Here is a 14,685-nt window from a genome sequence, read left to right on the forward strand (position 1 = left end):
TATACTGAGTAGTGTGAAGAATAGTAACTAACATTACCTGCACTGTTAAAAAATACCTTTTGTGGAGGAGCAAAAACATAGTTGATCCTCATTTTAATGTACTTATAAGGTACCATCACTCTTTGTTTCTCCTTTAAGCTCATTCCTTTGCTCAATCCAGCCTTGGTGCATCGGAGAGACTGGGTGATCAATTTCTCAGTATTACTCCAAACTTCCTTTAAGGAGTAAGTGCTTTGTCTCCCCCCCCCCCACCCCTTTTATTTTTAATTCAATCGGTCACATGATACTGGAGAAAAAAAAAGCACCCTCACACATAAAAAGTTTCTGCAGAATACTCACTTAAAAATAAAATGTCATCTCATCCAAGCTAGGAAACAATAATATGTTCAGTTTGGAAATGGCTTGGCTACAGTTTCCTAAACAGTCCAAAAGGGCACTCTGATGCACTGCAAGGTGGTGTGTGTGTCAATAATTTCAGTTTCCTCACTCCTCTTTCCCAATTTCTGACCACAAACTGGTAACTTCATTAGATGACTGGCCAGCATAAACACACATGAAGAAATGTGATACTCTACTCTTCTAAGAGTTAGGAAGGAGAGCCACCTAAATTTAATATTCTAACTTTTTTTAAAAAAAGATTAATTTTAAAATACAAGTTAAAAATCAGCTAGTTCAAACAATTATGTTAAAGCAGTCAATTCCATAATGAAAGACATTTGGAACCAATTTTATTTTTAACTGTTTTTTCCTTATTTTCACTTTAAGCCATTTTGAACTCCTTTTTAACCTAAGTTTTACTTTTCATCTCCACATCAATCATGATTTCTTCATTTAGGCAGCAACTGCTCATTTTAAAATAAACAGAGACATTTATAAAGTATACCATTAACACAAATATGAAAATATACAATGCATAAATAAAATATAATTTAAGTATGATCATTCTGATGGCCAGGTAATAATGGAATAAAAAATGGTTACATGGTGGAAGGGAAACGAAGGGAACTAAAAACCACCCAGACATCTCACCCAGCTAAATTAACACCTGGAACCACTGGCTTAACCTTGTACCACTAATTTCTGTTCCACATAAAAGGCATCAATTTTAACGGCAAGTCCTGCATAATCAACAAGTGATTTAAAAATAGCATTAGCTTTCTTCAAAAATAAAGATACAAAAAATTAAGTGAATTTTATTTATTTCCTCAAAAATAAAGATACGAAAAATAAGTGTACTATTCTGCACACTGGCACCTCCCACTTGGACAGACACTGGGATTTATTCTCAAGATAGAAAGTACTTCTCTGTGTTTATGACTTGCCAAAACTATCTGAAGAAATAACCATCCGAATCACCCATTTCTCCTATAACTCCTTCTGGAGTCAACAGCTTTCATACAGAAAGATTCCCTTGTCTTTAAAGATACCCCCAAAGGTAAGCACCTTATTTGCTTTAAGAACTTATTGTAAGAATTACAATAAGGTACCTGAGAGTAAACTGATAGGTACCTGTAAAACCAATAGTATCATTTGTTTTCCAAAAAATATTTTAAATCAACTTTTCAAGAATAATTTTCTGAAAACAATTAAGTTTTCTCTATAAATCAAACCATTAATCATTAAAGCTCTAAATTATACCCAGCTACTTTGCCACAGGATTAAATAAACAAAATATTAAAATGTAATCTATGTAATTATATACCAAAATACAAATGCCTTAAAGGAAAGAACTACTTGTATTTCCTACATCTTGTTATACTCTATTATCCAGTATAGTAAACTGCACATTAAATGCTCAGATATCTAAATAAAATATTAAAGGAGAAAGGATATAATACAATATTTATCCTAACCCTTTTTTTATAGATAACTGAATTACTATCTACCACATAAAAGCACTGATACATATAATCCAAAGGACTAGAATGCTTCTTTATACTGCGATCTGGCACAGAAATGAGTGGAAAAGAATGAGGAGCACTATCATTTAATAATTTCTAAGAATCTATTTCAACTGCTAGCTGCTTTGAAGAATATAAAGTTCAGAAAAACAGCTCCTTTCAAGACTTTTTAAAGTAGAAGAAAAAAAAATTCATCATTTACCAAAGACTATGTGCTAAGAGGTTTCAGAATGACAAGCCCAGCCTACAACAAGCTTTTTTTTTGGTGTGGTGACTGTGGGGGAAGGGAAGTAACTTCTTAAGAAAACTAAAAATTCATCGCATAGAAAGGTCACTTGTAGCTTGAGTGGAGGAAGAGGTGGGCAATAAAGGATAATTTCACTATAGTATCTGAAGTTGAAGGGGTAACATTTTGGTAGACCAACACATATAAATGTTTTTCTTTCTTTCTTTTTTTTTTTTTGGTCTTTTCTAGGGCCGCACCCGTGGCACATGGAGGTTCCCAGGCTAGGGGCCTAATTGGAGCTGTAGCTGTAACTGTAGCTGCTGCTGCTGCCGCCAGCCTACACCAGAGCCACAGCAACTTGGGATCCGAGCAATGTCTGCGGCCTACACCACAACTCACAGCAACGCCAGATTCTTAACCCACTGTGTGAGGCCAGGGGTCAAACCTGCAACCTCAAGGTTCCTAGTCGGATTCAATAACCACTGAGCCATGACGGGAACTCCTGTTTTTCTTTATTTTATTTTTTTGTCTTTTGTCTTTTTTAGGGCCACACCCATGGCATATGAAGGTTTCCAGGCTAGGGGTCAAAATGGAACTGCAGCCGCCAGCCTATGCCACAGCCACAGCAACTTGGGATCAGAGCGCATCTGCGACCTACACCACAGCTCACAGCCAATGCTGGAAACTTAACCCACTGATCAAGGCCAGGGGTCGAACCTGCATCCTTATGGATGCTAGTCGGGTTCATTAACCACTGAGCCACGACAGGAACTCCTATAAATGTTTTTCTTTATTAAAACTGGATATTACTTGTACCTATTTTAGTAACCTACTTTTTTCACTTAATGTATCTTACCATCCAAGGTTAAATGAAATCATCATTTACAGATTGATGAATACATTTTAGATTAAAAGAGTATGAAGGAAAAAAGAAGTTAACAACTACATGTACCAGCTTATCAAAAACCTATTTTGGGGGGAGTTCCTATTGTGGCTCAGCAGGTTAAGAACCCAACATAGTCTCTGTGAGGATGCAGGTTCAATCCCTGTCCTCACTCAGTGGGTTAAGGATCTGACATTGCTGGGGCTGTGGTATAGGCCTCAGCTGCAGTTCTAATTCAGCCTCTAGCCTGGGAGTTTTCATATGCCACAGGTGCAGCCATAAATAGAAAAAAACAAAAAACTTTTTTTCAAAAAAGGAGTCATTAAATGTGTAATTAATTTATCTCTTTGAAGAACATTATATACAAATACATTTATAAGGGAGGGAAAAAGTCCCATCAGATGCAAATACAACCAACTTCCTAAGCTTCTAATTTGCCCATTCCATCTAATTAGCAATAAGAAAAGAGCCTAGAGCCATTTCACATCCTTAAGAATAATTATTATCAAGAAAAACATAAAATAGTTAGTGTTGGCAAGGATGTGGAGAAACTGGACTCATCTTACATTGTTGGTGGGAATATAAAATGGTGCGGTGGCTGTGGAAAATAATTTGGCAGTTTCTCAAAAAGTTAAGCAAAACTACCATATGATCCAGCAATTCCACTCCTGGGTATACACACTGAAAAGAAATGAAAGCAGGGACTCAAACAGACACTTACAAACCAATATTCATAGCATCATTATTCACAAAAGCCAGAATGTGGAACCCGAATCCATTACACATATGCACACACACACACAATGGAATATAATTCATCCATAGAAAGTAACAAAAATTAGTGATATACTGTATAATATGAATGAACCATGAAAACACAGTAAGTGAAATAAGCTGGATAAAAGTTATAAATATTGTATGAGTCTCCTTACATGAGATACTTGGAATAGGCAAATTCACAGAAAGAAAGTAGAATAGAGTTGACCAGAGGCTGGAGGTAGAGAGGAATGGGCAGTTATTATATAATTGGTACAGGGTTCTGTTTTGGGATGATGAAAAAGTTCTGGAAACAGATCGGTGATCATGGTTGCACAGCACTATGAATGTACTTAATGCCACTGAATAGTACATTTAAATATGTTTAAAATGGTAAAATTTATGTTATGTATATTTTACCACTGCCACCCCCCCAAAAAGCTCAGGAGGCCCATTATGCATTATGAAATGGCTAAAATTATCAGCTAGATAAATACTAGTCAGGAAGGACATGATCTCTATTCTCACATGCACACTTCTCTACTCCCAGTCCAGACTAAGATGAAAGAAGATACGAGAATACCATTTATCCCCTCATTCTCTCTGGCTAAAACTTTCCTCCATGAATGCAGAAGAAAATAGCCAGTATGGCAAAAGCAGCTTGATCCAATTCTTTTGGCAGTAAAAAGCCAGAGCACTCTACAGATAATGCCCAACAGAGAGGGAAGCTAAGCAAGGTAATCCCTTCAGTGTAACAGATGTCCTAAATTACAATGTTCTGAGTATGAGTTTATTAAGTAGTATATCCTCTTAATTATAAGCATTGTTTGTATATGGACAGTAGGAAGGAACTAAATCCACAGGTGATTAACCTGTGACTCTCATTCAATTAATGTTTATTATGTATTCAAGACAAAGTTTTAAGAACTTGAGATTTATAAATAAGACATGCCTCACCGGAGTTCCCATTGTGGCTCAGTGGGTAATGACCCCAACTAGGTATCCATGAGGATGCAGATTTGATCCCTGGCCTCGATCAGTGGGTTATAGATCCAGCGTTGCCATGAGCTATGGTGCAGGTCGCAGATGGCAGCTCAGATCCTGCATTGCTGTGGCTGTGGCAAAGTCCAGCAGCTGCAGCTCTGACTTGACCCTTAGCTGCCTGGGAACTTCCATATGCCCCATATGTGGCCCTAAAAAGCAACAACAAACAAGACATGCCTCACCTCTAAGGAGCTTTGGTCTAGCCGGAGATATAAAACACCTACACAAAAATTCAATTCAATAAACATCATTCCCAGCCATTCAACAAACTGAACTGCCATCACTGGGGGCCAGCCACTGTGCTAAACTCTGGGTATTCAAAGATGATTAATATACAGCTCCCTGAGAAAAGATGAGAGAAGTAAACAAATACTGTAATAAAAACAGAAAAAATGGAGGTTCCCAGGCCTGGTCCCTCAGCCTCTCAAATTTTTTCGCAAATATCGGAGTTCCCATCATGGCTCAGTGGTTAAAGAACCTGACTAGTAACCATGAGATTTCAGGTTGGATCCCTGGCCTCACTTAGTGGGTTAAGGATCTGGCGTTGCCGTGAGCTGTGGTGTAGGTCACAGACATGGCTCGGATGTGTCTCATGGCTGTGGCTGTGGCATAAGCTGGCAGCTACAGCTCCAATTCAACCCCTAGCCTGGGAACCTCCATTTTTTCACAAATATCAATAAACAAGGAATTGTACCAGTAGAAGGCATTAATTTGAGTTTATGATCTGATGGAATAAGCTTACAAATGACTATACGATAACAGCCATAAGAAAAACAAATGCAAAGGGTTTAAGACAGGGTTAACAATAATGAGCAAGAAGAGAAAATGATCAGGAAATGATATTTAGAAGATGGTGTTCAAAATAGCTCTTAAAAGAGGAACAGATAAAACACGTCCATCTCTCTTCATTAGATAAGGTCACCAAGGGAAGCAACTTGCCTTCTCCCCCCCCCCAACTGCTGTATTCACCCTTCACCATGCCAGCCTGCATCTACTTAGGTGCTAAAAAGAATGGCTTCTGAATTCCAATGAAGATAATTAAGAGGAATCCACATGAGCAAGACATGGAAATTGTGTATTCAGTCTGAAAAGCAATGGAGACTCTTGGACTACTTGCCAAAGGAAGCAAGGCCAACACATCTACGCTTGAATATTTTTGTATCATCACAAAACAGGATACATAAGAACCCCATAATATATTTCCCTCTATGAAAGCTGAGTATCTGGGAAACAGGAAAAAGTAGAATTACTCTGCACAGTCTAACTTTCTATATACTTTGAATTTTGAGGCATATCACTGTTACAAATACAAAAGTTAATAAAACTTAATTTTTAAAATTCTACACATTAAGGAGCTCCCTCTGTGGTGCAACTGCCTGCTCCCATATTTTCTCCACACCTATCTTCTCTCTCTTCTCTAATTGCCTCACAAAACAAACAAATAAAAACATTAGTATTTAATGTTGTAATTTAGATGCAATGCTTTCTCCAAAGCCAGAATGTGGAACCCGAGTCCATTACACATATGCACACACACACACAATGGAATATAATTCATCCATAGAAAGTAACAAAAATTAGTGATATACTTTGAATTTTGAGGCATATCACTGTTACAAATACAAAAGTTAATAAAACTTAATTTTTAAAATTCTACACATTAAGGAGCTCCCTCTGTGGTGCAATGGGATCAGCAGCACCTTGGGAGCACTGGGCCACGTTGGGATGCTGGTTCAGATCCCCTGCCCAGCACAGTGGGTTAAGGATCCGGCGTTGCTGCAGCTGCAGCTTAGTTCGCATCTGTGGCTCCGATGTGATCCCTGGCCCAGGGGCCATACACCATGGGGCTACCAAAAAAAAGATTCTACATATTAAAAAAGTGAAATCTGGGAGTTCTCACTGTGGCTCAGTGGCTTGGGAACCCTACACTGTTTCCGTGAGGATGCAGGTTCAATCCCTGGTCTTGCCCAGAGAGTTAAGGATCCTGCATTGCCACAGGCTACAGTGCAGGTCACAGGTAGGGTTCAGATCCTGTGTTCCTGGGGCTGGGGCTGGCAGCTGTAGCTCTGATTGGACCCCTAGCCTGGAAACTTCCATATGCCACAGGTTTGGTCCAAAAAAAAAAAAGTGAAATTTGGCAGTAATGTGGAAAATGCACTGGCATGGGAAGAGATAAGAAAAAGGAGTTCATTTCAGAGATTCTAACAGTCAAGGCAAATATAGTAATAAAAGCCTGAACTAATTTGGAGGAAATAGAAAACAGCTGAAAGAAGCTTAAAGCGCGAGTTCTCACCATAGGTCAGTGGGTTAAGAATCCAAGTGCAGCAGGCACGGAGGTTCATGTTCAATCACCAGCCTGGAGCAATGGGTTAAAGGAACTGACAATGCTACAGCTGCACTGTATGGCACAGTTGTGGCTCAGATTCAATTCCTGGCCCAAGAACTTCCATATGGCTTGGATGAGGCCATAAAATTTTTTTTATGTCTTGCCTTGGAAAACCCAAACAGAAAAGAATTCACACAGAATTTATTTTGTGTTTCAGAACTGCTAAGCATCAAAATAATTCATGAAATGTATCAGTGAATCATTTCACCTTTGTTAAAGGTAAATCAGACTGTGAAGATTTTTTATACTTGATGCTATGGAAAGAGTATTCTTGTTTCCTTATATTATGGAGGCAAGTTTCCTATTCAAAAGTGTCTCAAATTTTGTAGAAGCCATAGTGTTCTATGATATAATTGTGTATTTTTAAAAGACCATCCAGAACTCATCTTGGTAAATATCAAATCCTAGGTATAATTCATGTTGCAGTCAGAGTTTATGGCTGTACATGGAAGGGGTTGCTGGGGCAACTTTTATAAAAGTGAGAGATTTATAAACCTTTTCTTGTCTTTTTTCCTATAGTACGAACTAAAAAATTATGTACCAATCTATGCATAATGTTTTATATTGCATAGAATAAAATTTAAGTGCTTCCTAATATAAAAAAAATTAATTAAAAAAAAGCTCAAAGATACAGTAGTCAATGTAATCTGAGAGTAAATGAATGTTTGGAGGGACATAAGGGCCCATACCATGAATGATATTTTAACTTTATTATATGTATTTTTCTATTATAAAAGCAATATATTCAGAGAATATGGAAAGCATAAAGAGGAACATTACCCTCATTTCTGTTTAATAAACACTGCTAACATCTACATGTGTTTTCTTCCTATGTGTAGATTTTGAGGTGTTTTTTTTTTTTTTAAACAGCTTGGGATATAACTCACATACCATAAAACCCATTTAAAGTGTATAATTCAGGAGTTCCTGTCGTGGCACAGTGGTTAACGAATCCGACTAGGAACCATGAGGTTGTGGGTTAGATCCCTGGCCTTGCTCAGTGGGTTAAGGATCCGGCATTGCCGTGAGCTGTGGTGTAGGTTGCAGACGCGGCTCGGATCCCGAGTTGCTGTGGCTCTGGCGTAGGCTGGTGGCTACAGCTCCGACTGGACCCCTAGCCTGGGAATCTCCATATGCCTCGGGAGCGGCCCAAGAAATAGCCAAAAAAAAAAAAAAAAACCTTCTAAAAAAAAAAGTGTATAATTCAATGGCTTTCACTATATTCAGAGTTGTACATTCGAATACCTCCACAATCAATTTTAGAACATTTTCCTCACCCCAAAAAGAAAGCCCTATCACAGTCACTGCCCATTCCCCACTCCCTTAAGCCACTGGCAACCACTAATCTACTTTCTGTCTCTGCAGATTTGCCTATTCTGGACACTTTATATAAATAGAATCACACAACATGGGGTCTTTTCTGATTGGCTTCTTTCATTTAACATAATGTTTGCAAGGTTTATACATAGTGGAGAATGTATAAGTACATCATTTCTTTTTATTATGGAATAATATTCCATTGTATTAAGTTTTGTGTTTTTTAACACAACATTCGCCATTCAGATATAGCATTTACCATGTCATAAATGCTTCATACATGCCAGAGTTAATGAAAGGTACAGCACCCTTTGAGTGGCTACCTCAGTTTACTTAACCACTTTAAGTAAGGTGGATATTTTAACTATTTCCAGTGTTTTCTACTGTAAATAAACTTTTGAAAATGCAAATAAGAGCTCCTTTCTGAATGATCTATTTGGATCCAAGGAAATGCCTCTCCCAGACTCTCTGAGCTTCATAATGAAATTTGCCACAGAGAATAAGAGTCATGTTCAAAATTTCTTCTACAGAAAACGCAAGATTTCATCTACCCCAAACCTAGGTAAAAGATAGGTGTTAAAAGCTATCTGAGGGAATTCCCTTTGTGGTTCAGCATTTAATGGTCCCGACTAGGATCCATGAGGATGTGGGTTCAATCCCTGGCCTCACTCAGTGGGTTAAGGATCCAACATTGCTGTGAGCTGAGGTGTAGGTCACAGACGCAGCTTGGATCCCACGTTGCTGTGGCTGTGGCTGGCAGCTGCAGCTCTGATTCAACCCCTAGCCTGAGAACTTCCATATGCTGCAGGTTCTGCCCTAAAAAGACAAAAAGAAACAGAAAAGTCAAAATGTAAAGACATATTAACCTAGTTAAATGCTAACTAGCCTGACTCTTCCATCAGAAATGTACATGGATGGAGAAAGGTAAATACTTTGTCCAGAAGTGATGCCTAGTATTAAGTAGCTTCAAATAAATCAGACCAGTTTTGCCTTCCCTAGCAGGTTGGAGGAAAATAAATAGGAAAGAATATCTTGACTAAAATAGTCAAGACGTACTTATTCTTTGCTACTGGATGATAGTAAATGAAACCAAACAAGTAGAAAGAAAGATGTCACCGGTACAGTTCACAAGGGTCCTCAGAAGCAATTAGACATATTCAGTTCCCCCAAAACATTGACTGTGATTGTCTGCAGCTTCCCATTCATTAAGCAAAAATGTAAACAATCTCTACATCACAAAGGCTTTGATTCCAAACTAGTTTTAAGACTGTCAATCCCCACCCAGTAAAATCCCTTAGAATCTGGTCTAAAAATAAAACTATGTGTCAAGTGTTCCTCAAGAAAAGCTATGTATACTGATTGGAATGTGAAGCAATTAACACACTTCTTGAGTGATTTGCCAAAGAGATTTGAGATAGCCTGGGCCAAAACCAATAACAAAGAAACAACACCCACTTGACATTTTCCTTGGTTAAACTGAGATTCTAGGAGTAATTTTAGAAGGAAGGCTAACAGATCTGAAGTTAACTACTAAAATCATTGAGAGCTATACATGTATTCTTGGAGAGAAGGAGGAACAGAATGACTAAACCACTGTAAAATTAAAGATGAAAACTTTGATATGTAATTAAGAAATTTTTACTCACAACTTTACGGCAAGCCTAAAATATGCAGCCATTACTGTCTTGAGGATTAGAAGCAAAGTAGTTAAGCCCCATACCAGAAATACTAACTGAATTGTAACACGAATATCTAGTATCACATTTTCAACCTAGTCAGTTTAGCAAATAAGAATTCTTATACATCCACACACATCCATTAACACACACAAGACAACCTAAATGCTAAACAACCTCATCCTAAATGATCCCAAGTGTTCCTTGATTTCCCAATTACTTTAGTCAAGGTGAGCAATTTTCCAACTACAGGCATTTGTTTTGGAGAACTGATTTCCACAACACGGACAATTTAAAAAACAAAAGATCTTTTAAGCTCAATTTTGTGGTTCCATAAACCCCCAACTGTCACATTAGTCCACTGCCCTTCAAAGGCATTACTTAAAATTCTCTTCTGCAAGTCAACATTAAGGCATGCTATTTAGCTAGCAAGCTCTTCCCAAGACCAGGATTATAATATGTGCTCTATTATGTTAACGTGCAAATAAAGGCACTCCCCCATATAACATTTTTCTATTTTAAGGCAGTAGGTTATTAACAGTTTTATCCGTAATTAAAATGTGATAGAATCATATACCTACTACTAATAGGCATTTGAAATAGTAATTTGAAGTTATTAATTATATTTTCCATTTAATAAGTAATCCATTGCTTCTGGAAAAGTCAAATTTTACTTCCAAGAAGTTGTTGTTTAATCTTCGGAGCCAGCCACCTACCTACTTTGGATTTCACAAACAGCATGTTTTAAACTAAAAGCAACTAGTCTCAAAGCAGTTGTAATACAATACCTTATGTTTAACCATTCTCCATTTCATTTTTTAGATACTTTTCATCATAAACAGCCAGCTTAATCTGCTTCTCACTGTTCTCTTTGACAACACTGAATCCCATAAAATAAATTCTAACGTATTTTAATGAAGACTTCTACTTTGTTTTTGTTTGGTGGGGGGCGGGGTGGGAGGTTGGCCCAACCCGTGGCATGTGGAAATTCCCCCAACCAGGGATGGAACCTGTGCCAAAGGAGCAACCCACACCACCAGAGCAACAACACTGGATCCTTAACCCACTGTACCACAAGAGAACCCTTCAAGATTTCTACTTTAATGGCATACACATTTTTTAAATTACTGACAAGAGTTCAACAACACTAAGTAATTCCACTACAACTTATAATCACAAACTCCACATATCTAAAAGATAAGCTTTTACAACAGAAACAGTATCAGGTTAATTTTCTCCAAGTATCCAGTGTTCAGCTGAGTCAAAGGTTTCTGTTGCATTTTACACAGCTTAGCCCTTGAAGTGATAACTGAAAGCAACACAAAAGAATTGTAAAGTTCTTAAGGGGTACACAATCCTTACAACCCACGAAAGATTTAGGAACTGCTAGCTGAAGTCTGCTAATATCATAATAATCACTTTAACACAGGCATCAATCACAACAACACAGCTCTTTGGGGGAAAATTGTGTTCATAGAGCTAAAGACTTTAAAACAGAATTAGAATCCACAAAATCAATCCAAAGAAACAGTTTACCACAGAAAAAATTTACTAAAAATACTTGCATTCTACAATTTTTCAGGTATTTCAAATAATCTGCTAATTTCTATATGACTGTGGAGCATGATTTGTACTGTCAACAACCATTTAAAATGTTGTATTAGTAGAGGGTAGTACATTTATAAAGTCAACATTTTTGTGAGCAAGTATAACTTTACAAGAATCTTTCGCAAGAATCCCTAGGAATACGACTTTAGTTCTTTGACCACAGTGTAAATGCAAAACATGTGACATAAAGCACTCATCAAAATGTTCTTAACTGGGTATAACAAAGTCAATCTTTGTGGGGGGGGTTGGGGGTTTTGCAATTACTATCAGCTTTAACATCATCAAGAGAAGGGGGAAAGTAGCAGGAAGCAAAAAGAATCAGCAATACTCATTCAAAATAATCCCAACTAAATCAACTAGTTCACTACCTTCAACAAAGAAAAGATCCTTCACAATCTAGCCAACTTTTGATTTAGACTCTCATCTCTCACCACCTTCTTCCTGCAACCCAGACTTCTTGCTGCTCCCCAAATTCATCCCAACTCTAATATATCTCTCTGCCTTTGTACTTACTAGCTGTTCCCTTGGCCTCGCATGCTCTCCCCCTCCTCCTCACCTGAGAAGCACTTCCTCATCAGTCCAAAACTCAGCACAAAAGTCCCCTCCAGTGTACAAGCTTCCTCAACTCCCCCAGGCAAAACTAGATCCAAATTCCCACGACACTTGGTAGGTCCATCCTAATCACAGCGCATTGTTTTCACGCCTTGCGAGCAAACAGAGGGCGGACTCCCTCCACTCAGCCCAAAGAGAACAAGGCATGCAGAAATACTCAATGAACGTGCGCTGAATCCACTCCCTCCCGAGACTGGCTGATCCTCTAGAAACCGGTCACATCTCAAGGAGACACAGGAGATCCTATCTTTCTTCGCACCAGAGGAAAAATACCAGAGGGCACACCCAGAGCCCTCGGAAGAGAACAATGAATGAACACCGCTGCCTCACCTCTCCTGAGGTCCAAACGCCTCTCGGCATCGACTAGGTCTGCAGAGCCTCTGCAGCTGCAGAACTGAAGCGTCCAGGCGCTTCTAACTTCACACAAAAGACAGCCCTAGATCTTCATTCCAAAGCCTCCCGGGGCCAACCGTCAGTCTAAGCATCCCAAACCTCTCATTAGTAACCCGCAGAGTCCTGAAACCCAACCGGAGGCCCCTAGGTCTTTGTGGTGGGGCGCTGACCTATTTCCTCCTCTCCTCCCCGACTGCTCCCATTTTCCCCGAAAAGGGTTGTCACTTGAGTGACGGACGCTGAGAGAAGATGCAAGCCTGGGTTCCCCACTCCGCGGCAAGAAAAGAAATGAGCCCAACTGAGTGACAACACAGACCCGAGGCAGCTCTGGGCAGTTTTTCCCGTGGTCAAAATACAACGAATGTGCACCAGGTACAGGGGTGGCACTGGCATGTTTCCCCGAAACACAAGGAAACCTGAGTGGGGCTGTGGGAACTCGGCTCGCCGGCCATGACACCGGGCCCCGGGGCCCCCGCCCGCCCAGAACCAGCCGGGGTGACAGGGGCCTGGCCCGGGCCCTCCACCCCGCAGCCGCGGGACCGCCCCGTCAGCGCCGCGCAGGCCCGGCCGCCGGGGAACTCGGCCCCCTCAAACAGGCCGCCCGGCATCCCCGGCATTCAGGACCCGGCCCTACCGCCTACCTGAGGGAGCCGGGCCGCCTCCTTGTCCAGCCGTCCGGCGGCAGCGGTGGCGGCTGGTCCGCTCCTCCTCCCCGCGGTGGGTGAGGGAGCGGGAGGCGGTCACATTCGGCGCGTCCCCAGCCCAGGGGACGGGACCCCAGGCAGCCCCCGCATCGTTGCACAAGCGCTCCGCGCCTCAGGGCACACGCCCCAAAGCCCGGCCAGCTGGCCCTCTTTGGGGCCCAAGAAGAGCGGCAGAAAGCCTTCGCGTCTCACGCTCGTTCTCGTCCTACTCCCGCCATCTAAGATGGCGGCCCCAGCGCCCGCGATGAAGAGACTCTCGGGCGGCCGCGGCTAGCGAGCCCTCCACTCGGTGCTCCTCCCCTCGACCTGCGGCGCCAGCAGTTCTCTGCTTCTGCGCGAGCTCGCTCGGCAGGCGACTTCAATTTGGCTCTGGCATCCACCGCTCTGGCCTGAACTTGGGCCCCGCCTTTGAGGGGGCGTGGCCGCTTAACCGCGCTTGTCGCCATTTCCTTGCCTTCAGAGCTGTAGGGCGGGTGCCGTCTGGTCCCCGGAGAGGCAATTGGGAAGGGCTGGAGTTTAGCTGCCCCGAAGAAGTTTAAGGCCTAGAGGAGGCCAGCCTGCCGGCATCACAGAGTCCAGAGATAACCAGATGTGCCTGAGGACTCGAAGCATAGAGGACGGTGTCTAGCTTTGGCGCGTCCTCCCTGGAGCCCTACACATCGGTTGTCAAATCGCGACTCCGCCGCCTACCCGTCATGTGGGAAAGTCCCTAAACTTTTCTGCGTCTCAATTTCCTCATCTGTAAATTGGGGGTCCTTTTTCCTCCATCAGACTGGCAAAAAGTTAAAAAGACTGATGATATCTAGCCTGTCCAAGATGCGTGGAAACGTGCTGTGTACCTTCATTCTGCCCTGGAGGGAATGGATATCCGGAGCGCAATTTGGGTTATCTCTGGATATCTTAATGCGTATACATAGCAAGTGCACTTATAGCACTAATTCTAGACAAATACGCGTAGCACAAAAAGGCATATGCTAAGATGTTTTTGCCATGTTGTTCTGAGTTAAAGATAACACTAGGGAAAATGAAATAGGAAACAGGTTAAAGTCTGCTCCCTCCACGGTACAGGCTATCCCTCTGATAAAGATGTCTATATCCATGTACTAATTTTTTTTTAATCCAAGACTTTAAATTTTACAAACGACATGTACAGAATGATTTTATTTATTCAAATACAGG

The 14,685-nt window shown here is 40.8% G+C and overlaps 1 protein-coding gene across 2 annotated transcripts in view; it reads right to left on the reverse strand.

The window, feature by feature from the left end:
• Positions 1-13,814, reverse strand: part of RAF1 (Raf-1 proto-oncogene, serine/threonine kinase) — a 79,027-nt gene extending 65,213 nt beyond the window's left edge. Inside the window, exon 1 of one of the 2 annotated variants that reach the window (XM_047781225.1) lies at positions 13,444-13,814. The gene's annotated coding sequence lies outside the window, so the exon portion shown is untranslated. The remainder of the gene's footprint in view (positions 1-13,443) is intronic. The other variant, XM_047781234.1, reaches the window with a different exon arrangement.
• Positions 13,815-14,685: the final 871 nt, after the last annotated feature.

This window comes from Phacochoerus africanus, chromosome 1, assembly GCF_016906955.1.
Source record: "Phacochoerus africanus isolate WHEZ1 chromosome 1, ROS_Pafr_v1, whole genome shotgun sequence".
Classification (NCBI taxonomy): Eukaryota; Metazoa; Chordata; class Mammalia; order Artiodactyla; family Suidae; genus Phacochoerus; species Phacochoerus africanus.